Raw genomic sequence first — 25,667 nt, 5'->3', positions numbered from 1 at the left:
GGTGATGGTGTGAGGTGCAGTCAATAACGAGGACACAAGGTTGCAGTCTCTTTACTGAAGACTTCAGGATCCTCAATCCAGAGCACGCTTAACAGGGCTATCTGAGACCGGCCGGTCTGATGGGCACTTCCAGAGTTCCCTTTGCAGGTGGAAATCAGTGCCTACCACTAGCGCCTGTGTGTTGTAGCGCTACCCTGCTGAGCATTCGGAATAGTCCTCACAACTGCTGTTCTCGTTCGTTCGTTCTTTCTAATTCTCTCTCGCTTGTTCCAGATGTTACTAGTTTCTCGTCCCCCAGTATGTTTTGGCTAGGACGCACCCGTATGACGGGAAGGCACGGAGCTCTTCCGGGACCCTAGAGACGCCCCTCTCCACACGTTGCCCCCTATGTCTTCGTAGGAAATTTAAGGTAGACAGCCAAGCTATAATTAACTGTCCGGCGGAGTTCGAAGTAAGGCCTAAAGTCAGTTACTCCCGCGGTGTTCTTGCCACCGGCTACGCGCCTCAGTAGGATGTTGCCTCGGTCTCACGGCACGACTCCGACTGGTTCTCCTTTGTGCTTGATCTCGTTTCTCACTGTTCCACAATATCCTTCCCTTCGTGTCACTTCCTTAGGATACCGCCGCGGGGTGTGCAGGCGCGGTTCCGTAACGTTCTGCTCTGTTCGCTAGGCACCTGCCAGGTTCCCACGCCTGACAGGGACCCCCCTGTGTCTTCTCCCTGCAACACCCCCTGCCACGGGATGTTGCCTGAATCCAACCCAGTCAGCTTCTGACTAACTTCCTATCCAACCCCTAGTTTTACCAGTGTGAGGAGTGGCCCAATAAATAAAGCCTTTTTCTCCCCCTAGTGGCCGGAGTGTGAAGTGTAATGTGTGCTTGGTGATACCTGGTCAGTAGAATTCCTTCAGTGCCATCAGACGTACCATCACTCCCCTTAGTGGCAGAGTGTCATACTGCAACGACCAGATCTCTGGGGCGCTGCACTTATATATACATACTGTATATATACTTTAACAAAGCCAGGCTGGCTAGGGTTAAATCCTAGTTCTACAGGTTCTGATTAGATTACCTAGCTAGCTGTTGGCCTAATGCATATTGATCTGTATGTATTGCAACAACTATTGTTTGTTTAATATGATGTGATTTATATATCTAGATGTACAGTAATGTATACACTAGCGGCGCTTGTGAGATGGATAGAGGTAGCTGCAGGTACTGCTCCTCACCACACCGAGGAGAAGGGGGAAAAAATTTTACGAGACACAAAACTGTATATAACAGTATATGTACCTGCGCTTGACCTTATTGAGAAACTATAGTACATAAACACGATAGGTAGTTACCTTCAAGGTGGGAAAACAGTAATGGATCCGTTTAGGGTGCATAAAGTAAGACTGGAGTGGCTGGTATGCAGGGACTGACTGAAATAATCGGTGTGCCGGGACTAGAATGGGGAAGAACAATGGCAATGTTGCAATAAATATGTAGATAAAATCATACGAGTAATAACTAAAAACCCCGAGCAGTAAACAGCCTCATATAAATAGTGCGTATATATATGTGGTCTTACAGGCGGTACCTCCAATATAGTAGAGATCAAGTACCTGTCTTATGGTAAGCCCCGGGGAGGAAGTTAGAAAAAATAATACTAAAAGAAATCCGCAACTTGTAGGTAATAGTCGCACTGTAGAAACGTTGCACTTAGCTCAATTGAGCGTAACAGTGTAGAAGTTAGGAGCGTTGTACTTAGCTCAATGAAGCGATGTGGTTGAAGTGTCCTCAGGCGGTTAATGCAGGCGCCGTCCCGGCCGGTGACGGGCGCTCGCGCGGCCTGTGTGAAGTCCTGTACGATGCTGTGCAGGACCTGCGGTGACGTTCGGGTCACGTGCTAAGGAGTCACGTGGTGCCCTGGATGATGCTACGGAGCGCTGTGGGAGCCAAACCAGGGGACCCTGATGAAGGAAACCGAAGTTTTTTCCGAAACGCGTTGGTTTGGCTCCCACAGCGCTCCGTAGCATCATCCAGGGCACCACGTGACTCCTTAGCACGTGACCCGAACGTCACCGCAGGTCCTGCACAGCATCGTACAGGACTTCACACAGGCCGCGCGAGCGCCCGTCACCGGCCGGGACGGCGCCTGCATTAACCTCCTGAGGACACTTCAACCACATCGCTTCATTGAGCTAAGTACAACGCTCCTAACTTCTACACTGTTACGCTCAATTGAGCTAAGTGCAACGTTTCTACAGTGCGACTATTACCTACAAGTTGCGGATTTCTTTTAGTATTATTTTTTCTAACTTCCTCCCCGGGGCTTACCATAAGACAGGTACTTGATCTCTACTATATTGGAGGTACCGCCTGTAAGACCACATATATATACGCACTATTTATATGAGGCTGTTTACTGCTCGGGGTTTTTAGTTATTACTCGTATGATTTTATCTACATATTTATTGCAACATTGCCATTGTTCTTCCCCATTCTAGTCCCGGCACACCGATTATTTCAGTCAGTCCCTGCATACCAGCCACTCCAGTCTTACTTTATGCACCCTAAACGGATCCATTACTGTTTTCCCACCTTGAAGGTAACTACCTATCGTGTTTATGTACTATAGTTTCTCAATAAGGTCAAGCGCAGGTACATATACTGTTATATACAGTTTTGTGTCTCGTAAAATGATTTATATATCTGCACGCATATTGTTCACATGTCAACAAAGTTAAAAAAAAAAGGAGTCCTCATTTACAGACAGGATGTTCCTCCTCCCCTTTTCTCTGTGAGCACATTCTTGTGTGTGCAGCTGAAGCTGAAGGTCACAGCAGCTCTCTCTCTCTCAGAAACCAGATTAATCCTGTTCTCATGTTGTAAGCTGGATGTTCTTAATTCTTAATAAATGAACATTCTCTGTTGCTCGTTGTGGACATCACGCTGATTAACCTGCTGCTAACACTAGCCCTGTATATAATTACTCTACATGTTCTCCTTAGTCAGTTCGCTCAGGGAAGCTGACCAGGCTGGATGTTTCCATGTGCATTATTCTCATTTGCACATGTAAACGTGAGAAGCAATGGAATGAAACTGAAAGGGAGATGATACAGATTAGATGTTAGAAAAAACTTTTTGACAGTTAGGGTGATCAATAAGTTGAACAGGCTGCTACAAGAGGTGGTGAGTTCTCCACGACATGTATCATATTCCTCCACAGGAACACTCAATTCTGTGCTTGTCTGGTGGGTGCTTAGGTCTGTTACGCTGTTCTCCCGGAGGAGGATACCCCTTCTCTAGTCGTTCTTGATTCCAGGGTACAGGATTTGGTTTCGGCATAGCTGCAGGGGTTTTTCTTATGCTTCGTATCTCCCCACTGATATGTTTCATTTCTTTCCGCAACTCATGGGCCCAGTCTGATTCGACATTCATAGCCCCCGAAGCGCTTAATTCATGACTTCGGACTAGACCTTCCACCGTCCGGTCTCTTGTTCTCAAACTCTAGCATCTGCTCTGACCTTGTGGAACCTCATGATGGGATTGTAGAGCAGCTGTCCTTTCAGTACCTGCCTCATGTAGGTGTCTCTTATGTCCACAACCAGCTGGTCCCTTAATACTTAATACGCCTAGACCTGTCCTCTGCCTTCGACGCAGTGAACCATTCCCTCTTACTACAGCCCTATCGTGGATCTCTTCATACCTAACAGACTGGACATTCAGAGTGTCCCACTCACACACCAGTTCCTTATTTTGCCCACTGCCTGTCGGTGCCCCCCAAGGTTCGGTTATACGACTCCTTCTCTGTGTGTGTTGTTGTATTTAGTGTGTGGGGTATTTACTGGTTGTGAGTGGTGTTTACTGGGGGTAGTGCATTTACTGTGTTTGAATGTGATTGTGTTTAGTGTGTGTGGGGGTATTCGCTGTGTGTGTGTGAGGTGGTATTTACTGTGTGTGTGTGTGTGTGGGGGGGTATTTACTGAATAGGTGGGGCATTTACTGTGAGGGGGTATTTACTGTGTGAAAGGGGGGAATTTAATGTGTGTGATGGGGGTATTTACTGTTTGTGGGTAAATATTTACTGTGTGTGAGGGGGGTATTTACTGTGTGGGGGAGACGGAGATTTGCTGTGATGGAGTATTTAGTATAATGGGGCTGGGTGAGATTTTGTGTAACGGGGAATGATTGGAGGACACAAATTTGGGGAGCAAAGAAGGGACAGGTGCAGACACAATATGGGGAGCGGGAGAAATTTGATTACACAATATGAGGAATGAGGGAAAACTGTATGAGGACATAGTGTGGGGAGTGAGGGTGATGGGATGGGTGTGGAAACAGTATGGGAAGTTGGAGTGATGTATGAAGAGGTAGTATGGAAAGTGAGAAGGTAAATGTATGAGGAGGGAGGAAGAAACTTGCAAAGAGATATTATGGTGGGAAAAAAGTGCGAGTGGGCATAGAAAAGAGATTGAGTAGTGTGGGGGTGTAGCATGGGGGAACAGTGTAAGGGTACAGCCAGGAGGCAAAAGTATACCAAGGAGGGAGAGTGTGACAAGGGGGCACAGTTTAGAGACTGGGCCCTATAGGGGTGACTCAGTGTGAGAGAGCAGTGTGAAGAGGTGGCCCAGTATGGAAAGGAGGGGACAGTGTGAAGGGCATGTACTATAAGAAGGACAGTGTGAGGGTCATATTTTGTGCAGGGAATATAGTGATGATCAATTATTTATTCAGGGGCTTAGCATAGGGCAGATATTTTTATTTGGGAGCACTATATTGACACTGCTATCTTTAAGGGTGTTGTGTGGGAATGTAGAAGACCAGAGAAGATGGAAGTCTGCAGAGACGGCTGTGGATGAGAAAACTCATGGAGTCTGGACAAGATTGTCACGCCGCTGCAATGCAGGTAATAGCTCCACTAGGTGGCAATAGAGTGGAGGGAGGACTGCACATAGCAAGACCAGACCTGCAATGCAGCGATGAGGCCACCCCCTGGTGGCAGCAGAATAGACAAAACAAGCTGGGTGGATATAAGACTGTAGCGCAGTACAAAAGGAATAAGCAAACACAGAGTCAATAACAAGCCAAATGGGTCAGTACCAGTCAGGAGCAGATATGCCAAAGACAAGAGACAAAACAACAGGTCAGGGTCCAAGCCAAGTCAAAACAAGTGAGTCAATACACGAAAGGGGAACACAGAGTCAGAAAGGGAAGAGGGGATAAACAGACATGGGTTCAGTAAGCAAGTAGCAGGACAAATCAGTGCAAATGGAGTCAGCTACACACGCCGTAGGCAGAAACTACAACCGACATGGCCCGCAGGACACAGTGGAGACAAACAGCAAACCGGAGACCAGACTGAGGCCAAGAAAGTCAACCCCGGCACAACCAGACCGAAAAAAGGGGAAGAGAGGGCCCAAAACCCTTTCTGGATCAAAACAAAGATGAAGAAGAAAAGAAAGAGAACAACTCCAGAGACAACGTGTCACGATCCATGTTTGGATCTGTGGCAGATCTGGTTTCCCTCAGATATAAACTTTTTTCCTTTCTGGTCATTGGGGGTTAATGCAGTTTACTTCCCCCAGTGGCTGCTGGTGTTATTGCATTGCTGCTGGGTCAGCTGATGTTTGTGATCACTCCCACCATCCTTTATAAGGTCACCTGGTGCTTCAGCTGACTGTTGGTTATACAGGTCCTTTGGATACCAACCTTGCTGGAATAGGAGCTTGCTGAGTGCTGTTGTTCTACAGCTTAATACTTATTCCTGGTGCCTTACTCTGCTGTGCAGTGCATTGCAGCAGAGAAAGCTAAGTGTGGTGTTATTGTTACTTTGTAGTTTGTGCATTCACCTTTTGGTATCGTGTTCCCCTCACTCTCATATTGTTTATTCCTGTTTATTTGCTTTGTGGTGCTGTTTTCTCTGTTCACCTCCTGGGGTGGGGGTTTGGGGTTTAGTTCAGGGTTTAACAGGAGACAGGGACAGGTCAGTGACTTGGGCCTCCCTACCTTCAAGGGTACCCCCAGGTTAAGGAAAGACAGAGCTTCCCCTAGCCTGAGGGGCAGTTCAGGGGCCCAGATTCCTCATCTCCTGTTTTCCTATTTCTGCATCGTGACACGTCATGTATAAGGTATAAGATGGATGTAATTTTTTTGTGATACTGACTAATTCTCATATTTTTTATTTATATTAGGAATATTAAAGGGGTTATCCAAGTTTGTGATGTCATTCTATGTGACTGTAGACTTCTGAATTCTCACAGTGTGCACTGTATTCTGTCAGGATTCTCTGGTTCCAGCAATTTGCATACATGTGGTCACGTGCTGAGAAAATGAAGTTGAGTGAGGCTGGCCACGTCTAGTCGGAATGTGGCCAGAAGAATGCAAATCACATACTTGCGCAGGGGAGAATGCTAAAAGTGTGCAGAGCATGCACTGTGAGAATTTGGAAGCCTGCAGACACCTAAAATGAAGCCCTGCAGCCAATCCTAACAGCCTGAAATATATTCACTGTCAAGATTCAGCTTGGCTTGCTGGTTCCAGCAGTCATCACTTGGCTGCTTCACTCATATGCAATTTTCATACTGTTGCGTAACAATGGGCCTCTCTTCTGCTTCTCTCAGTTTTTAACTGAACACTGAATTAGGCTGGTTTCACACTTGCGTTTGGCTGGTCTGCGTATGGCTGCGTACATCCTCCCTGCATAGGCGGAGCTTAAGGGAGGAAGTACGCGGCCATACGCAGACCAACCAAATGCAAGTGTGTACTTAGCCTTAGGGCGAGAAGCTCGTCGGCACGTGACTAAGTGTTCAAATTTCATATATGCTTGGGGTGGGCGGAAGGGTGCCAAACTGAATTCTTGCCTCGGGTGCCAGAAAACCTAGATATACCTCTGGGGTTCTGACATTCTATGTTCTCCACATATGTATTTTTAGCTGTTCTTCTCACCAACTGTTATTTGGATTAACACTGTTTGCATTTATTGTCAATAAATTTTGATATTGCTTTTCTAATCCTATTTTTTTGGGGTTACATGGCATCATTTATACGCTCAGTACTGAGCCATTTGACGATACCCAAATTTCTTCTTGGTCACACATTCTTCTACTAGGATTACATTTTAGGTACATTAGCGCTTGGAGCTTGCCTGTAGTCCTTGTCCCAAAGAAGAACTTGGCAACTCGGTTCTGCGTGGATTACAGGGGGCTGTCAACACTGTCACGGCCACCGATGCATACCCAGTTCCACGCATCAATGACCTGCTTGATCAGTTGGCTGGGGCCAAGTACCTAACCATCATGGATCAAAAAATGAATGAAACGTGTGGCCAGCAGGCACAATCTGGTGCTAATACAACGCTATGAGAAAAAACGGATCCAGTGGAAAAAAACACTGATCCATTTTTTTCTAAACCCGCCGGATCGTGCCTGACGGCAAAAACCTGATATGTGAAAATATCCAGATAGATATATGGATAGATATATCTATGTATCTACAGATATATCTATCTATTTATAAATATATCTATAGATTGATATAGCCATAGTTATCCATCTATAGATACATCTATAGCTATCCATGTATAGATAGATTTATCTATGGACATATCCATAGATATATCCATAGATATATAATAGCGAGGCCTATGTTTCGTAATGAACGTTTATTTAAAAAAAAATAAAAAAGCGGAAAAAAACGGTGTGGGCTCCCGCGCAATTTTCTGCACCAGAGGGGGAAAGCCGATGGCCGGGGTCCAATATTTGTAGCCTGGGAAGGGGGTAATACCCATGGGCCCCTCCAAGGCTATGAATATCAGCCCACAGCTGTCTGAGTAGCCTTTACTGGCTATTAAAATAGGGGGACCCCCCAAAACAAATGACGTGGGGTTCCCCTATATTTTATAGCCAGAAATGCTACGCAGACAGCTGTGGGCTGATATTCATAGTATAGAGAGGGGCCATGGATATTGGCCCCCCGGCTACAAATACCAGCCCCCAGCCGGCCCAGAAATGGCACATCTGTGAGATGCGCCAATTCCGGCACTTAGCCCCTCTCTTCCCACTCCCGTATAGCGGTGGGATCTTGTAAGGTGACATTAAGCTGGGTTAATAATGGAGAGGTGTCAATAAGACGCCTATCGATTATTAATCCTATAGTAGTGAAAGAGTTAAAAAAATAAATAAAGACACAGCCAGAAAAAAGTATTTTAATATTCTTAATTTAACCATACTTACCATACTCGATCACCTGCAAAAAAATTAAAATAATAAACCAACCGTATACTACCTGTCCGCCATAGTCCAATTAATAACGAGTGTCCCACGATGATCTCCCCTATAGAACAGTGACATCGGGTGATGTCACTGCTCTTTAGACCTTCAGTGACACACTGACAGGAGACAATGGCTCCTGCAGTGCATCACTGAGGTTACCTGAGTTCATTGGTCTCACTTTATGGCATTGCTGCGCGGGAGCTTTCTCACACAGCAGTGCCACAAGTGAGACTAGGGACTATTTTTTACAGTGGCGGAGGAATACCGTGCGGAAGGATACCTTCCGTCATTGTATTCCTGGAGCCCCTGGAGAGCGGTCGTATCAGCTGATGCTGCAGCTCTCCACGGGTGTTCGTCGTGGGACACTCGTTTTAATTGGATTTCTGCGGATCAGGGAGTATAGTGTTTGTTTATTATTACAATATTTTTTACAGGTGACACTGGCTTCGGGGATCAAAGTGACAAGTGATGGTGAGTATGTAATCTATGTGATATGTACTGTATGTTATATGTATGTATTGTATGAATGTACTGTATGTATGTATTGTATGTTATATGTTGTATGTTGTATGCACTGTTATATGTTGTATGTTGTATGTACTGTTATCTGTTGTATGTTATATGTTATATGCTGTATGTTCTGTTATATGTTGTATGTTCTGTTACATGTTGTATGTTCTGTTATATGGTATATGTTGTATGTTATATGTTGTATGTTCTGTTATATGTTATATGTTGTATGTTATGTTTTATGTTCTGCTATATGTTATATGTTGTATGTTATATGTTGTATGTTCTGTTATATGTTATATGTTGTATGTTCTGTTATATGTTGTATGTTATATGTTGTATGTTCTGTTATATGTTGTATGTTATATGTTGTATGTTCTGTTATATGTTATATGCTATATGTTATATGCTGTATGTTATATGTTTGTGTTTTTTTTTTCTTTTTTACATTCAATACATTAGCCGGATGATGGGACTACTACTGTCCCATCAATGGCTAATGTGTCAATCACTGTAATTGAAGCAGGCATAGCCTGATCGGACTTGTAGTCCCATCGGACGATGCCTGCACACACACACACACACACACACAGACCCCCGGCAGCCCGCACAGACCCCCGAGAGGCTCGCACAGACCCCCCAGAGGCCCGCACAGACCACCGGCAGGCCCACACAGACCCCCGGCAGCCCGCACAGACTCCCGGCAGGCACACACAGTCCCCCGGCAGGCCCGCACAGACCCCCCGCAGCCCGCACAGACCCCCCGGCAGGCCCGCATAGACCCCCGAGAGCCCCGCACAGACCCCCGACAGGCCCGCACAGACCCCGCCCACACACACACTGATGCGCACAGTCTCCGCCCACACTCCGCCCACACTCTACTCCCTCCCGATCTGCAGCATTTTCACCCGCAGCTAAACTGCAAATGTTTTTTACATCTGCGGTTTTGCTGTGGAAGTGCCCGACTCAATACAAGCCAATAGGTGCAGAAATGCTGCAGATCCGCACAAAGAATTGACATGCTGCGGAAAAAACAACGCTGCGCTTCCGCACGCTTTTTTCCGCAGCATGTGCACAGCGGATATGGTTTTCCATAGGTTTAAATGGTACTGTAAACTCATGGAAAACTGCTGCAGATCCGCAGCGTCAAAAATGCCGCAGATCCGCAGTAAAAACCGCAACATGTGAACATGGCCTTACAGCGTCTCCTGCAGCGTGCAGGGCCCTCTATGACAGCAAATGACTCAGGTACCGGCCCCCTTCCTCTCCACTTACTGGAGATGCTGCCGCTGGCTCAATGAAAGAACAAAACACTTCAACAGCTGATCGGGCCCCTTCACCTTCGGGGCCCCTGTGCAGCCGCACCGGCTGAACCGGCGGTATATCCGCCCATGTCCAGAGCAGACCTCATTTGAGGGGTCTCCACATCCCCTCCAGGCCAAATGCCTGGAGGTTCATCCTTCTGTTATTCATCTAAAGACTTACAGTCAGGCCTAATGCCTAGGATTTTCCCTTGGCTTCTACAGCCAAGATGGCTAAAGACTTTTAAATTTTTTCTTTTAACCCTTGGGTCTTGCGCTGTCCAGATTGACCCATGCTTCTCCAGCATTAGGTCGCACTGAAGTGCACAGAAGAACCTATTGCCCCGCGTGTTGAGGAAATTGAGGGTCTCCCACCTCACCACAAATTATCCATTATTTACTGCAAGTATATTTCAGCATAGACCGCGACAAGCTGTAAAATGGATACAGGACACCAGGTCTGTAAATACCATGACTATATATCTCCTTTTCTACTTATATGCCCCAAAAGACTTTGAACTCTCTTACAATTACCTGCGAGTACTGCTTCTAACTAATACAGGTTCTTAAAGTTCCGGAACCTCAATACTGTGTCAGAATCCAATCCTGAACTGTATTGGCCGCGGATCCTCCATGTGAACTGTAAACCATTACTACATGTTATATCTCCCCATTCTGCTGAAGTAAAGCAGCTGTTATCCCCAAGACCTGTTGTCTGTGGTTATTCAATCAGCTGTGGACACTGCGTGGGGGTGGATAACAGGGAACAGAGTAGCTCCATACCAGTGCTATTGCACATACAGCCTAAAAGCTTGTTGATTGGCTGCACTGCAGCCTTTCAACAAACTTTATTCAGCACCAAACCCGAACAGTAAAACGGAATTCCAGAAAAAGTCTTTGTTTTAAAAGTTTGGTACCAAATTCGGCACTTTAGAGTTCGGGTTTGCTCATCCCTACTTGCGACATAACAATCAGTGGCCATTGATTATCTGCAAACTTTACTATTCTGTCAGTGTAGACATTGTTATATCATGTAACTGCTGGGAATTGCAGTGCTGACATCATTAGAACCGCTCTGCTTCAGGAGGTAAGTACCATGTGTTTTTATTTTAGGACAGGCACTTGAGTGATTAAAAAGGGGTTGTTTAGCAGTGGACACAGACAACCTTTCTAAGTATGTAAAATAGCGTAGTGATGTTTAACCTCAATTACAATTGAGTCCGGAAAAGATGTCATCAAATTTTATAGTTCAAACAGGCGAATATCATTCTAAGAATCCACTATTCAGAGTGTCACTGTAATTTTGGACACGCTTACATTCTGCATTCAAAATATTTCTAAGAAAAGAATATGTAGTCAATTAAATACAGTGAACTTTACTTGATGTGGCCATAACTGCAGTTAAAGTGAATGTAAATTTATGTAAATCTGACCGTGTGGAAGAAACAAAATTCACTTAAAATTTGATTACCAGTTATTCTGCTGAAAGGGATAAACAGCACCCTCTGGTGGTTAACAGCAATAACTGCATTCTGTAGATAATTTAATGCATTTATTTTCTCTACATTTTTTCGAACTAGTGCAACATCTTAAAACTAAAACATAAAGCATATTATACTATGATATAATTTCTTGAAAACATGAGGGGAATAATGTAACATATCATAAATATAGTCATAAGATATCTCCTCTTTTTTAAAGGATGCCTCATTATACTGCTTCCAGAGAATGAATTAGGTGGAGATATGTGCTATCTAGTGATAGAAGAGCATGTGTATACTCTGCAACCCATATCTGTGGTTGTACAGTGCTAGTACTGTGCTAAAAGCTGCTATGTGTACTCTGGAAACCCATCTGTGAGAGTTTTGTGGTAAAAGCCACTGTCACGGGGTTACCATGAGAGGGTGGAGCCAGAAGACCACAGCGTCTGATTGCTTCTACTCCGACGCTGAGCAGAAGCACTTCTCCTTCATTTTAAATGTGTTTATTCCTTCTAGAAAAACATGAGTTAACAGGCCATGTTGGAAATCCCTGTGCTCACAGCTGAGCTTGGTTAGCCACTCCTTTTCCCTTTATAATCTGGGTTATGATACAAATCCTTGTCAGAGCTAGCATTTGCTGCATGGCTAACGGAGGGAGAGCAATTCTTATGAGAAGGAGAGTTGGAGGAGTTATTAGTGACTGTTTCTTGATTTGTATGCGTGGTAATTCCCTATCCTCTATTTCGGTTTATTCCCCTACCTTCGCACCCCGATGTATTCCTCTGTTATATGTGAGTGAATATTTTGTATGCTTGGAGTTATTTGTTAACTCTTGTTTGTTGGGTCAAATCTCAGTAGCAAGCAAACAAAGATGACCGACACAGCTGCACTGCTCCAGGACTGTGATTAAACGGCGACTCAGGGATCCCAGGTGCCACAATCAAAATGTAAAGTTCTCAGTAAATGTCCAAATCCACAAAACAAGGGAGGAGAGAATGGCACTCACCGATCCAACAAATGTCTTTTATTTGGATTCACATGAAAACAGAGGCAGGAGAGTTATTTAGTGGAGATGCACAGGTATATGCGCTTCTACGGGTCCCCGTAGAGTAGTCGGTGGAAAATTATGTGTGGAATGATGAGGTCCTAGACTCTACATAGAACAGAAGCCACCCTAGTGGCGTGCGCAGTTTGGAGAAAGAGGAGTGGCCACGCTGCCACAGCAGCACGGCAAAAGAGGGAGCAGGGTGTAAAGGCACAGGGGCGGCCCCTAGCCTGTATGTTGGCTGCTACTGCCCACTACCCCATTGAAATAAGCACACCAAAGACAACTCAAACAAGCTCCCTGGTATGACATTTCTTCAGAGAATGTGCTGCTGACAAGCAACAGGTGGTTTGTGCTCTGTGCCATCAGACCCTGAATAATTGTTCTGAACCTGAGCACCACCTATATGATGAGGTAACTGAATTTCAAGCACAAAGTGCTGTCGCATACACGCCTTAAAAAGCATGACAGATCTGAGCCTCCTCCCGCTCCCTCTGCTGCAGTCTTGGCATTTTCCTCCCGCTCACGATCAACAGTGCCACCTGCCTACCTGCAAAGAGAGAATGTGACAGCATCACCACCACCACCAGTGTCATTCAGCATCTCCACACCATCCCACGGAAGTGTTCAGCTTTCCATCCCCCAAATCCTCAAGAGAAAGAGGAGATACTTCCATAGCAACCTATGAGCCATTTTCCTGAATGACAGCATTTCCAAATTAATGGCCTTTGAAATGCTGCCATTATGGCTGATGGAGATGGACAGTTTTAAATAACTGATGGCAGTGGCTGTCCCATGGTACATTGTTTCCAGCCACCACTACGTTTCCAGACTGGCCATCCATACCCTGCATAAACATGTTGCAGACCAAATCAGGTTTTGCACTGCGCAATGCCATCAGTGGCAAGGTCCATATAACCAAGGATACGTTAACCAGTAAGCACGGTCAGGGAAGTCACATCTCCCTAACTGTCCACTTAATAAATATGGTGGCTGGGACAGAGGTGGAAGGTGTTCTAGCTCATGTCTTATCACCACTTAGTACTACTGGAAGTTTATCTGTCCAGGTTGCCTCCTGCTACTCTGCTTCCTCCACCGCCTCCCCAACAAATTGGTGGCAGGAAGACCTGCACCACTAACTTGAGCACAGCCGGGGAAAACAACAGCAGGTTGTTATTAAACTTTACTGTTTGGGGGACAAATCCCGCAAAGCGCAGGAGCTGTGGACTGGGATCAAACAGCAGACAGATGAATGATTGGTGCTGGTCTGGTAATGTGTGATAATAACGGACAAAATCTCGAAACAGCTCTGGGCTTAGCTGGTTTGACACACATCCCTTGCCTGGCACATGTGCTAAACTTGGTGATGCAGAGCTTCCTGAAAAACATGTCAGAGTTGCTGTTGAAAGTGTGGACAGTGAGTGCTCTTTTTAGGATGTTCTCACCTTGCTGCTGCTCGCCTGTCTGCGCTGTAGCATCACTTCTGCCTTCCCACTCACTGGCTTGCAACATACCAACAAGGTGGAACTCTCCCTTGCATATGCTGGAGAGACTAAGGGAGCACGGCTGAGTTGCTCTGAAGAACAACACTTCACCACCAATGACTGGGCCTCAATGCGAGATGTGTGTGTCGTGCTGTGCTGCCACCAATATGGCCAGCGCTGATGATGCCAACGGTACTATACCACTTATAGACCTGCTGGAAAAAACAATTCAAGCCATAGTACATGATATGGTGGCTCATGAGCAAGAGTAGCAGAGCCATTTCACACTGCTATCAGGCCTGTCATCCACACATGGCTCGGAGTGTGGGTTACTGTCCCAACATTGGCCAGGTACCCAACTTTACAGCCATGGGACAGTATGTGAGGATGATGATGAGAAACAGTAGGCCGAGGAGGAAGAATAACCATGTTCATGGCAGGGTGGCACTCAGATCAGCGCACGGGCATTACTGGAGTGTGGCAGTGGGTACAGAGTACCCAGGCCATGGGCGGACATACCGCCGGTCCAACCGGTGCGGCTGCATTGATGCCCAGAGGCTCCGGGGGGCCCCTGCAGGGTGGCTAATAATGAGGGTGAGTCACCCGCCAGGGCCGTGGGGTACTCATACCGGGTCCAGTCGCACTTAAAGGGGATCTCACGTGGCTTCAACCCGGTCCGTGGCCCTGGGCCCCAATTAAAGGGCAAAGGTCTTTTAAGGGTTTGGTGAATAAAGTTTGTGTTCGTAACGCCACCTGTGGTATTCGGTCAGTGGGGACCGACGCTGCTTAAAGGGGTCCGCTGGGGTGATGTTATGGCAGCTAGAAGGAATAACTTCCCACAGGTGAATTAGGTCCCCAGGGCTCCCGATGTACAGATGAAGATGGTGAATGGTGCAGTAAAGAACGAGGACACAGGTTTGCTGTCTCTTTACCTGGTTTACTGGAGACTTCAGGTATCCACAGTCCAGGGCACCAGATCACAGGTATAGGCAGGGTCTGGCCAGCTTGGAAGCAAGTTCAGAGTCCCCTGTACCAGGTGGAGATGAATGCCTTCCTCACAGCGCAGTGGTGTTGTAGTCCCTTACTGCCTATGGCATCTGGCAAGGTCCTCACAGTTCTCTCTGTCCTTCATAAAGGTTAGGACGCAAACCCATATGACAGGTGGCTCGAGCCTTTTTACAGGGTCTCTATCATGACCTGGGCTCTATCTGCCACTGTGCCTCCTGGGTATTAGGGCAGACAGGTGATATGCAATCCAGCTGCCCTGCCGGATTCTGCTGTGCCTCTTAGAGTCCAACACAACCTTGGTCTTCTGGCTACCGGGATCTGCGCTCTGCCAGGGAGGTAGCCCAGTCACAGCTATCCTCCCCAGATGTCACTCTCCTGTGCTTTGCTCTCCTGCACACTTTCTACAAACTGTCCTTTCCTTCTCAGTTCTCTTTCTCCAGGAGCTGCAGCAACTCTGGCTACATGGCCCCTTCAGTCTTTCTGACACTCACTGTCTGACTGCTCTCTTCCTGTCCTCCTGACAGACTGCTCACTGACTTCCCCTCCAGCCAGTATATATATCAGGAGCAGCTCCCTGGAAAGCCAAGTTCAGAGTTCCCCCTGCTGGCCTGGAGTGCAAACATGTTGCATGTATGTGTTTACCTGATAGAAGAGATCTTCCCTTGCCTCCAAGCGTGACATTACTCTCCCTGTGAGGAGCGCTGCTGCTCCCGACACCATGGCAACTACAAGAACAACCGGGGTCCCCAGGGGCTAGCCACGCAGTCCGATGCAGGGTGAGGAGCGGGCATCCGAACCTGATGTGAGGGGTGTATGGATATGAAGCAACGAGGATGAGACATCTGCTGTATAACTGGGGGGTCAGAGCACAAGCTGGCGCCATATACCCGAAGAAGCAGAAGTCCCAGCATGCCCGCCAGCCTGGATCTGGAGCTGTTATGACTCACACAGCAGCAGCTGAATGACGTCATCATTCAGCGCCGCAGCTGTGCGAGACAGGAAGTTGCCGGCTATGGTGCACTTCAGAATACCTATGTGCAGAGGTGAGGTGATGTCGGTCTGTGTGTGTGTATGTGTGTGTGAGTGTATGCAGAGAGGCGAATGGTGCTATGTGTGTGTGTATGCAGAGAGGCGAATGGTGCTGTGTGTCTGTGTGTGTGTAGGTGGAGGAGAGGGCAATGATGGGGGTGATGGGGCAGAAGGCAATGATTGTGTTGACAGATAGGGCAATGATAGGGCAGAAAGCATTGATTTGGTTGACAGAGAGGGCAATGATGGGGTGATGGGGCAGAAGGCAATGATTGGGTTGACAGAGAGGGCAATGATGGGGTGATGGGGCAGAAGGCACTGATTGCGTTGACAGAGAGGGCAATGATGGGGGTGATGAGGTGGAAGGCAATGATTGGATTGATGGAGGGCAATGATAGGGGTAGTGGGGGAGGAGGAAATGATGGAGGTGGTGGAATGGGTAATGATGGGGTGGTGGGGGAGAAGGCTCTGATGGTGGCAGTGGAAAGGATAATGTTGGGGTGATGGGGAGGAGGCAATGATGGAGGTGGTAAAGAGGGCAATCATGGGGGTGGGGGAGGGCAATAATGGGATGCGGGAGAGGAGGACAATGAGGGGTGTGGGGGATTGGGATGGGAGGAAGGGGGATTTATAATGGATTTAGGAACAGGGGAAGGTGGAGAAAGACATTATTGTCGATTATTATGTCTAACACAGTCCCTTAGTATAAAGTGTACTTACTTATGGATAGCACAGTCCCTTAGTGTGTGCATACATTTCCTGCAGAGGGGCCCCAAGCCGTCTGTGTCCGCCAATGACCCAGACAATATACCTCTCACCGAGGACAGCTTGTCCGTTGCCTCTTGCAGCCTGGCAAACATGAGCCAATTCATGCTGCAGTACCTGCGCAATGACCGCCAGGTTGTCAGTATTGTTACCAGTGCAGATTACTGGGTGATTACCCTGCTGAATCCCCCATACAAGGATGACAACATACCATCATTACTTCCATCACTGGAGAGGAATTGCAAAATATATGAATACAAGCACATGCTGGTAGAAAAACTACGAATGGCTCAGTGGAACAGCATTGCAGAGGCGGAGGAGGAAGTAGCCAACGCAGCTGGGACACCGCCATGCACCTTTGAAGGCAGGGTTTGCATGGCCGAAATGTGGAAAAACTTTATGAGCACACCACAACATCTGGTACCACCATTTGATATGGTCCGTGTTAGCAGGAGGCAGCATTACAATAGCATGGTTGAAGAGTATGTCCACACGTCTCCACATACTAGCGGATGGGTCTGCACCATTTAACTTTTAGTTCTCCAAATTGGACACATGGTCTGAAGTTGCCCTTTATACCCTTTAGGCCCTTGGAGATTCTGGCCTGCCCTGTGGCAAGTGTAGTGTTGGAAAGTGTGTTTATCACAGTAGGGGTGTCATCACAGACAGGTGTATGCACCTGTCCACATCCAATGTGGGGAAGCTAATATTCCTGAAAATGAACTAGGCATGGATCCCATAGGACTTGTCCATACCTTTTGATGACTAAACAACTATAATGGCCACACCCAGCCAGTCTTCAACTCTATTTGACATTCATTCCATTTTGGTGCCTCTTCCCTAAATAAAAAAACCTCAAAAACTGAGTTGGCTTCCTCCTCCTCTTCCTCTTCCACCTACACCGCCACGTCTACCTCCTCCTCCAGTTGGACCTCCGAATCCTGGTTGTAGAAAGCTAGTTTTAGTTTTGCAAATTCTAGGTTGTTTTAAGTGAGTTACATAAATAAAATAAAATAACAAAATTAAAAAAACATTAAAACCCCCCAAAACAGTGTAGGATTCCTCCTCCCATGCCTCTTCCACCTATACCGCCACATGCACCTCTTCCTCTACTTGGACCTACATCTCGTGGTTCTAGACAGCTTCATAAAGAAAATGCAAAAAAATGAAAAAAAAAGTTGGATTACTGCTTCCTTGCCTCTTTCAGCCATTCCAAGATGCATCCACATGCTGTAAAAACTCTACAGAAACAGCTCTGCACTGACAGAGAAAGTTGCTGATCATGGACTGCACATGATCAAGCAACTTTCCTACATCTGGTGACCTGGATGTCGTCATGATGACATCGGGTCACCATGGCAACAATCGGGACCTGTGTCACGTCGTGGGGTCTCCGATCCAAAGGCAGAAGGGCTGTCATCCCTCTGCCGATTCCCAGAATGGTGCTATTGTGTTTGAACGCCAGGAGGTGTGTGTGACTGCTCCTGGCACTTAGTGCTGGGTGTCAGCTATTAGAATCAGCTGACAGAGGCGATTACTCATGCACAGCCTGTGTGCGCGCATGATTGCCATGCAGTAATAATAGGTCCCTGGTCAGATAGGTCCAGGGCACAGGGATGTATTATTACGACAAATGTCAGAAAAGGGTTAAGATGGGTAAATATTTATATATAATATTCATTATTTTAGGATATTGTATGTTATAAATGGATTATTATTCTTTATAATGGAACAATCTGATAATGGTTCTTATCTATCCTACTGACTATGGAAGTGGCTCTAGAGTAAGATTGGTTTTATAATCTATTATTAATTTTGTTGTTCAATGATAAATGTATCACTGGAACAACAATTCCTTTTAATCTTGGTGAGTTCACCAACTGGAATATTTTGTATAACATGAGGTGGATGACATGACCTGGCATCCAAAATAGAATTGCTGTCCGTTGGATTTTTATAAGGAGAAATGGAAATGCTTTTGGTACCAATGTCTCCAAAGAGAGTAACATCAAGATAATTAACATGTGATATAGACAAATGGTGCGTGAATTTCAGATGCCGTAAAGGCAAAATATCAAGTGCAAAACCCTATCATCGCATTTAGTAATGTCAGATTATGCAAACATAAGCACGTATTTTGGCAAATAGTCATTTTATTCCCAAGTAAATATTTGATAAACTAGGTTCCTATCTACTATATAATTGTCTAAGGGTCACTTCCGTCTGTCTGTCTGTCCTTCTGTCACGGTTATTCATTCGCTGATTGGTCTCGGCAGGTGCCTGTCATGGCTGCCGTGACCAATCAGCGACGGCCACAGTCCGGAAGAAAATGGCCGCTCTTTACTCCCCGCAGTCAGTGCCTGTCGCCCGCATACTCCCCTCCGGTCACCGCTAACACAGGGTTAATGCCGGCGGTAACGGACCGCGTTATGCCGCGGGTAACGCACTCTGTTACCGCCGCTATTAACCCTGTGTGTCCCCAAATTTTTACTTTTGGCGCTGCCTATGCGGCATCAATAGTAAAAAATGTAATGTTAAAAATAATAAAAATAAAATAAACCTGCTGTACTCACCCTCCGTAGTCCGCTGACCCGCTCCTGCCAGCCGCCATCTTCCGCTTCAGTTTCTGGTGGCAAAGATGGTATGGCAGAAGGACCTGCCATGACGTCACAGTCATGTGTCCGCAATGTCATCACAGGCCCTGTGCACCTGCGCGACAAGGACCTGCCATGACGTCACGGTCATGTGACCGCGACGTCATCACAGGCCCTGCGCGCCTGTGCTAGAAAGACCTGCCATGACATCAAGGTCATGTGACCGCGACGTCATCACAGGTCCTGCGCTCTGATACCAAACCTGGGACCGCAAGCTGCCGTGGACTACAAGGGGCCTTCGGAAAGGTGAGTATATGTTTATTTTTTATTTTTTCACCTGTGACAAACCTGGCTGGGCAATATACTACGTAGCTGGGCAATATACTACGTGACTGGCCAATATACTACGTGGCTCTGTGCTGTATACTAATTCGCTGTGCAATATACTACGTCACTGGGCAATATGCTACATAACTGGGCAATATACTATATTACTGGCCAATATACTACATGGCTCTGTGCTGTATACTACGTCGCTGTGCGATATACTACGTCACTGGGCAATATACTACGTCACTGGGCAATATACTACGTCACTGGGCAATATACTACGTCACTGGTCAATATACTACGTGGCTCTGTGCTGTATACTACGTCACTGGACAATATACTACGTAACTGGGCAATATACTACGTGGCTGCGCAATATACTACGTGACTGGGCAATATACTAGGTGGCTGGGCAATATACTACGTAACTGGGCAATATACTACGTGGCTGCTCAATATACTATGTGATTGGGCAATATACTACCTCACTGGGCAATATACTACGTAACTGGGCAATATACTACGTGGCTGCGCAATATACTACGTGACTGGGCAATATACTACGTGACTGGGTAATATACTACGTAACTAGCCAATATACTACGTGGCTGTGCAATATACTAAGTCACTAGGCAATATACTACGTGGCTGGGCAATATACTACGTAACTGGGCAATATACTATGTGACTGGGCAATATACTACGTAACTGGCCAATATACTACGTGGCTGCGCAATATACTACGTCACTGGGCAATATACTACATGGCTGGGCAATATACTACGTGGCTGGGCAATATACTACGTCACTGGGCAATATACTACGTGTCTGGGCAATATACTATGTGACTGGGCAATATACTACATGGCTGGACAATATACTACGTGACTGGGCAATATACTACGTGGCTGGGCAATATACTACGTGGCTGGGCAATATACTACGTGGCTGGGCAATATACTACGTGGTTGGGCAATATACTACGTGGCTGGGCAATATACTATGTGGCTGGGCAATATACTACGTGGTTGGGCAATATACTACGTGGCTGGGCAATATACTACGTGGCTGGGCAATATACTACGTGGTTGGTCAATATACTATGTGGCTGGGCAATATACTATGTGGCTGGGCAATATACTACGTGGGCTGTGCAATATACTACGTGGACATGCATATTCTAGAATACCCGATGCGTTAGAATCGGGCCACCATCTAGTCTTCTAATAAATGTATACTGAAAAGTACCATTGTACTACTTGTAACCATAAACTTCTCTCAGGGGCATAAGTTCACAGATATTAGGCAGGAATTATAAAACGTGGACTATCAAACCATTTGTTTGTTTTTTAGCAGCTCACATTGACATATGGACTTGGTCTTATGTTTTGGTAATAGTCATGGCTGAAATTACAGTTCATGTTTCCCTAGGGACAAAACCTAAGTGCATTTCCATTCAAGACCCATTACACTCGACATCATGATTTTCACATTCTTGATGAATCATAATGATAACTATTCAAAGATAATAAAGGAGAAGATCAATGAGAATTATTGCTATGACAAAAAGTATTTTTATTGGTGGTACAATTAATACATAAAACAGTGGCATTTACACTTGATATTTCTAACTATTGTACACTTTGGTCCTGGTCACTGGAATGGTTATGCTTCCCAAGACTTAAAGAGGTTGGCCACTACGCGGACAACCCCGTCACAGTCAGTATATATACCATCAATAAAATAACAAGACAACAACTATACTATATATATTCCAGTGGTGTCGCCACTCACTTTCCTGGGGCTTGCACCACATTGTTACAGTTCTTCACCAAAAATTTACATTTGGTATCTTTATGTTTGAAGCATGATATGTGGGAAAAGGTTGAAAAGTTCCAGGGGGCCGAATACTTTTGCAAGGCACTGTATGTCATGTGATGCCTGCACCCAACCAACACGGCTTCATCCTCCTCGCTTTCGGATGAATCAAACATCAAGTGGAAATGAGTTGCCAGATGCAGCTCTGACATCCTCTTGATTAGAGTTGAGCGACCTTGACCTTTTTAGAGTCGAGCCGGGTTTCGCGAAACCCGACTATCTCAAAAGTCGGGTCGAGTGAAATCGCCCGATTATGACGTAAAGTCGGGATCGACCGAAACACGAAACCCAATGCAAGTCAATGGGGCAGCATAGTCGGCAGTGAGTGGGGGCCAGGAAAACACCTAGAGTGCCCATTTTAATGTCAAAACCATCCATTCTTCTTAATGAAGCTTGTCAAGCGTAATTTACCTTATAATAATTGGAAGGCATTTGAAATTGGGGGTCATTTGGCTAAAGTTGTGGTGGGTAGGGCTGGTTCAAGTAATTAGTGGGCCCAGGAAATCTGGACCACGTCACGGCAGTGGAGCAGGGAGAGGTAAGTATTTCAACTTTGCAAGTGCTGTGAACCTGAGCAAGCAGGGGGGGCCCACTCGTTGGCATTGGCACTGGCACAGGGCCCCTCAAAGTACAGCGGTGTGTTTGCACGGCGGGGGCGCCTCCCACCGGCAGCAACACTTTTGCGTACTATGAGAGGCCCTGTGCCAGTGACGTCGCCAACTAGTATTCCTCCCCCCACCTGATGAAGGAACCTGCACTTTCATCTGCACCTTCCTCTTTGTCCCCGTGTAAGGTGGTATGGTATGCGGGAAGAGCAACCTGACTTTCAGCAGGGTCACAATGTTGTTGTGTAGCGTGCACGGGGAATGTTGCGTTATGGGTCAATGTACCAGCAGACTCATCTATCACTGGCTGGGCAATGGGCAGGATGAGGAGGAAACACAGATATAGGCCCAAAGAATAAAGTGGGCTAAATGCAGTTCAAAATTGGTAACACAGGACTAATCAGGGGGCATTGCAGTGGAGGACAACTGGAATGAGAGGCTGACATAGAGAGTAGGCCCAAATCAGTAAGTAGTCGAAATGCAGTTCAAAATTGGCAACAGTAGTAAACAGGCGGCACAGCTTTGTTCAGTGGAGGAGAATAGCAAGGAGTGGCAGACACCGATAGTAGGCCCCAACCCAACTAGTAGGCCAAATGCAGTCTAACATTAACAACTACTTAACGAGCGCCTGAAAACGGAATTTCAGGACAGGAAACCAGGAGAACAGCAAGGAGCGGCAGACACCGATAGTAGGCCCCAAACCAACTAGTACGCCAAATGCAGTTGTTCCGTTTAACCACAATTTAATGAGAGCCTGAACATAGAAGTTCAGGAAAGGCAACCTGGAGAACACCTTGGAGTGGAACACACCATCTCTCTACACCCCATACCCAATTTGTAGGCCTAATGCAGCGTAGTTTCCAACAACTACTAAACGAGAGCATGATGATCGAAGCATTGGCGAGGAAACCTGGGGAACACCTTGGAGTGGAACACACCATCTCTCTACAGTGGAACACACCATCTCTCTACACCCCATACCCAATTTGTAGGCCTAATGCAGCGTAGTTTCCAACAACTACTAAACGAGAGCCGGAAGATCGAAGCAATGGAGAGGAAACCTGGGGAACACCTTGGAGTGGAACACACCATCTCTCTACAGTGGAACACACCATCTCTCTACACCCCATACCCAATTTGTAGGCCTAATGCAGCGTAGTTTCCAACAACTACTAAACGAGAGCCGGAAGATCGAAGCTCAGGAAAGGCAACCTGGGGAACACCTTGGAGTGGAACACACCATCTCTCTACACCCCACACCCAATTTGTAGGCCCAATGCAGCGTAGTTTCCAACAACTACTAAACGAGAGCCGGAAGATCGAAGCTCAGGAAAGGCAACCTGGGGAACACCTTGGAGTGTAACAAACCCTCTCTCTACACCACGGAAGGGCTGATTCTTAGGAAGGAAGGCTGTCGGAAAGAAGCAGGGCGCGTCCGAGGGTGATTATATTCTTATTAGGTATATACTCACCCTCGGACGCGCCCTGCTTCTTTATTTGTAATGAATGTTTATTTGCAATGTGGTTTTGACTTACTCTATTTTTTTGGTAAATAATGATTTTATTATTTTCATTGTTTTGCATCTTCTTGGCAATAATATAAAGAAGACGCGACAGGACAACACTCGGTGGATGCCATATCTGTGTTTAAAATTGAAAAAACCTTTCAGTTAACTACTTGCAGGAGAAAGTTATTGTAGCTGGTGGCCATTTTTAGTACTGTACCAGATTTTTGTTGTATGTGTTTGTTTTTAATGTTAAAATGTCTGCATTTGATATCTCTCCAGTATTTTCTTTTTTATAAGCAAAATACTTATTTTTATATTTTCTGATGTTGGTTCCAGGGGTACACGGGCAGCAGTGGTGTGGTCAGTGGAGGCCTAGTGGAAGGAGTGACCGCAGACAGGCATCGAAGGCCTAAAATAATAACACATGGCTGTAGGCAATTTTAAATTGGTTACAGGGGTACACGGGCAGCAGTGGTGTGGTCAGTGGAGGCCTAGTGGAAGGAGTGACCACAGACAGGCATCGAAGGCCTAACATAACAAAAATGTCAATACAATGGTATTGTCAGTGGCAGGCATTGAAGGATGTCAGCGCATAGACTAAACATTGGTGGAGCTGTGAGATAATTTTGCAAGTGGTAGAGCACTGTTTGAGCTGGGGTGGGGGGAAACTGTCTTGTGGCCGGCGGTACAGGCCCAGGGCCCCTCATATTACAACGGTGTGTCTGACGTTGGGTGCGCACCACCACCGCCAGAGACACTTTATTGTACTAGGAGGGACCCAGTGGCAGTGCCATCGACCAAAAGCGGGCTCACCCACCTCTTCAGACAAACTGCACTCTCACGGGTGCTGTCGCCAAGTGTCGATACCACGGCCCCGTGTGGGGAGTTTGGCCATTTAGTGAGGTGTAAACATGTCGTATGCTGGACAATCAGGTGCAGAAAATTACGAGATTGGAAAAGGCATTCAGAATAGTCCACAGGCAAGACCTTTTCATAGGAAAGCTAGGTGTCAGCCGGGCAAGGTGGGGCAAAAGATTTCGAAATCCAGTTGTGGTTCATTTTAATGAAGGTTGGATCATCTACATTTTGGGTAGCCAGACGAGTCCTTTTTTCTGTTAGTATTGAACCTGCAGCACTGAATACTCTTTCTGATAGGACACTAGCTGCCGGGCAAGCAAGCTCCTGCAATGCATATTCTGCCAATTCTGGCCAGGTGTCTAATTTTGATGCCCAGTAATCAAATGGGAATGACGGTTGAGGGAGAACATCGATAAGGGATGAAAAATAGTTTGTAACCATACTGGACAAATGTTGTCTCCTGTCACTTTGAATTGATGCTGCAGTACCTGTCCTGTCTGCGGTCATAGCAAAATCACTCCACAACCTGGTCAGAAAACCCCTCTGGCCAACGCCACTTCTGATTTCTGCCCCTCTGGTCTGCTGGCCCCTGCAGCTCGTGTGAGAACGATCACGGGCGCTGTGTGCAGGGAATGCCAGAAGCAAACGGTAAACAAGAGTTGATTGTTTGGTTGCTAATATTAGTTCCAAGTTCTCATGTGGCATTATATTTTGCAATTTGCCTTTATAGCGAGGATCAAGGAGGCAGGCCAACCAGTAATCGTCATCATTCATCATTTTAGTTATGCGTGTGTCCCTTTTGAGGATACGTAAGGCATAATCCGCCATGTGGGCCAAAGTTCCAGTTCTCAAATCTGCGGTTGTGCTTGGTTGAGGGGCAGTTTCAGGCAAATCCACGTCACTTGTGTCCCTCAAAAAACCAGAACCCGGCCTTGCCGCGCCACCAATTTCCAGTGGCCCCGGAAAAGCTTCCTCATTAAAAATATAATCATCCCCATCATCCTCCTCGTCCTC

Source organism: Ranitomeya imitator, chromosome 3 (assembly GCF_032444005.1).
Source record: "Ranitomeya imitator isolate aRanImi1 chromosome 3, aRanImi1.pri, whole genome shotgun sequence".
In the NCBI taxonomy this organism is placed as follows: Eukaryota; Metazoa; Chordata; class Amphibia; order Anura; family Dendrobatidae; genus Ranitomeya; species Ranitomeya imitator.
This window is presented reverse-complemented; position numbering follows the sequence as displayed.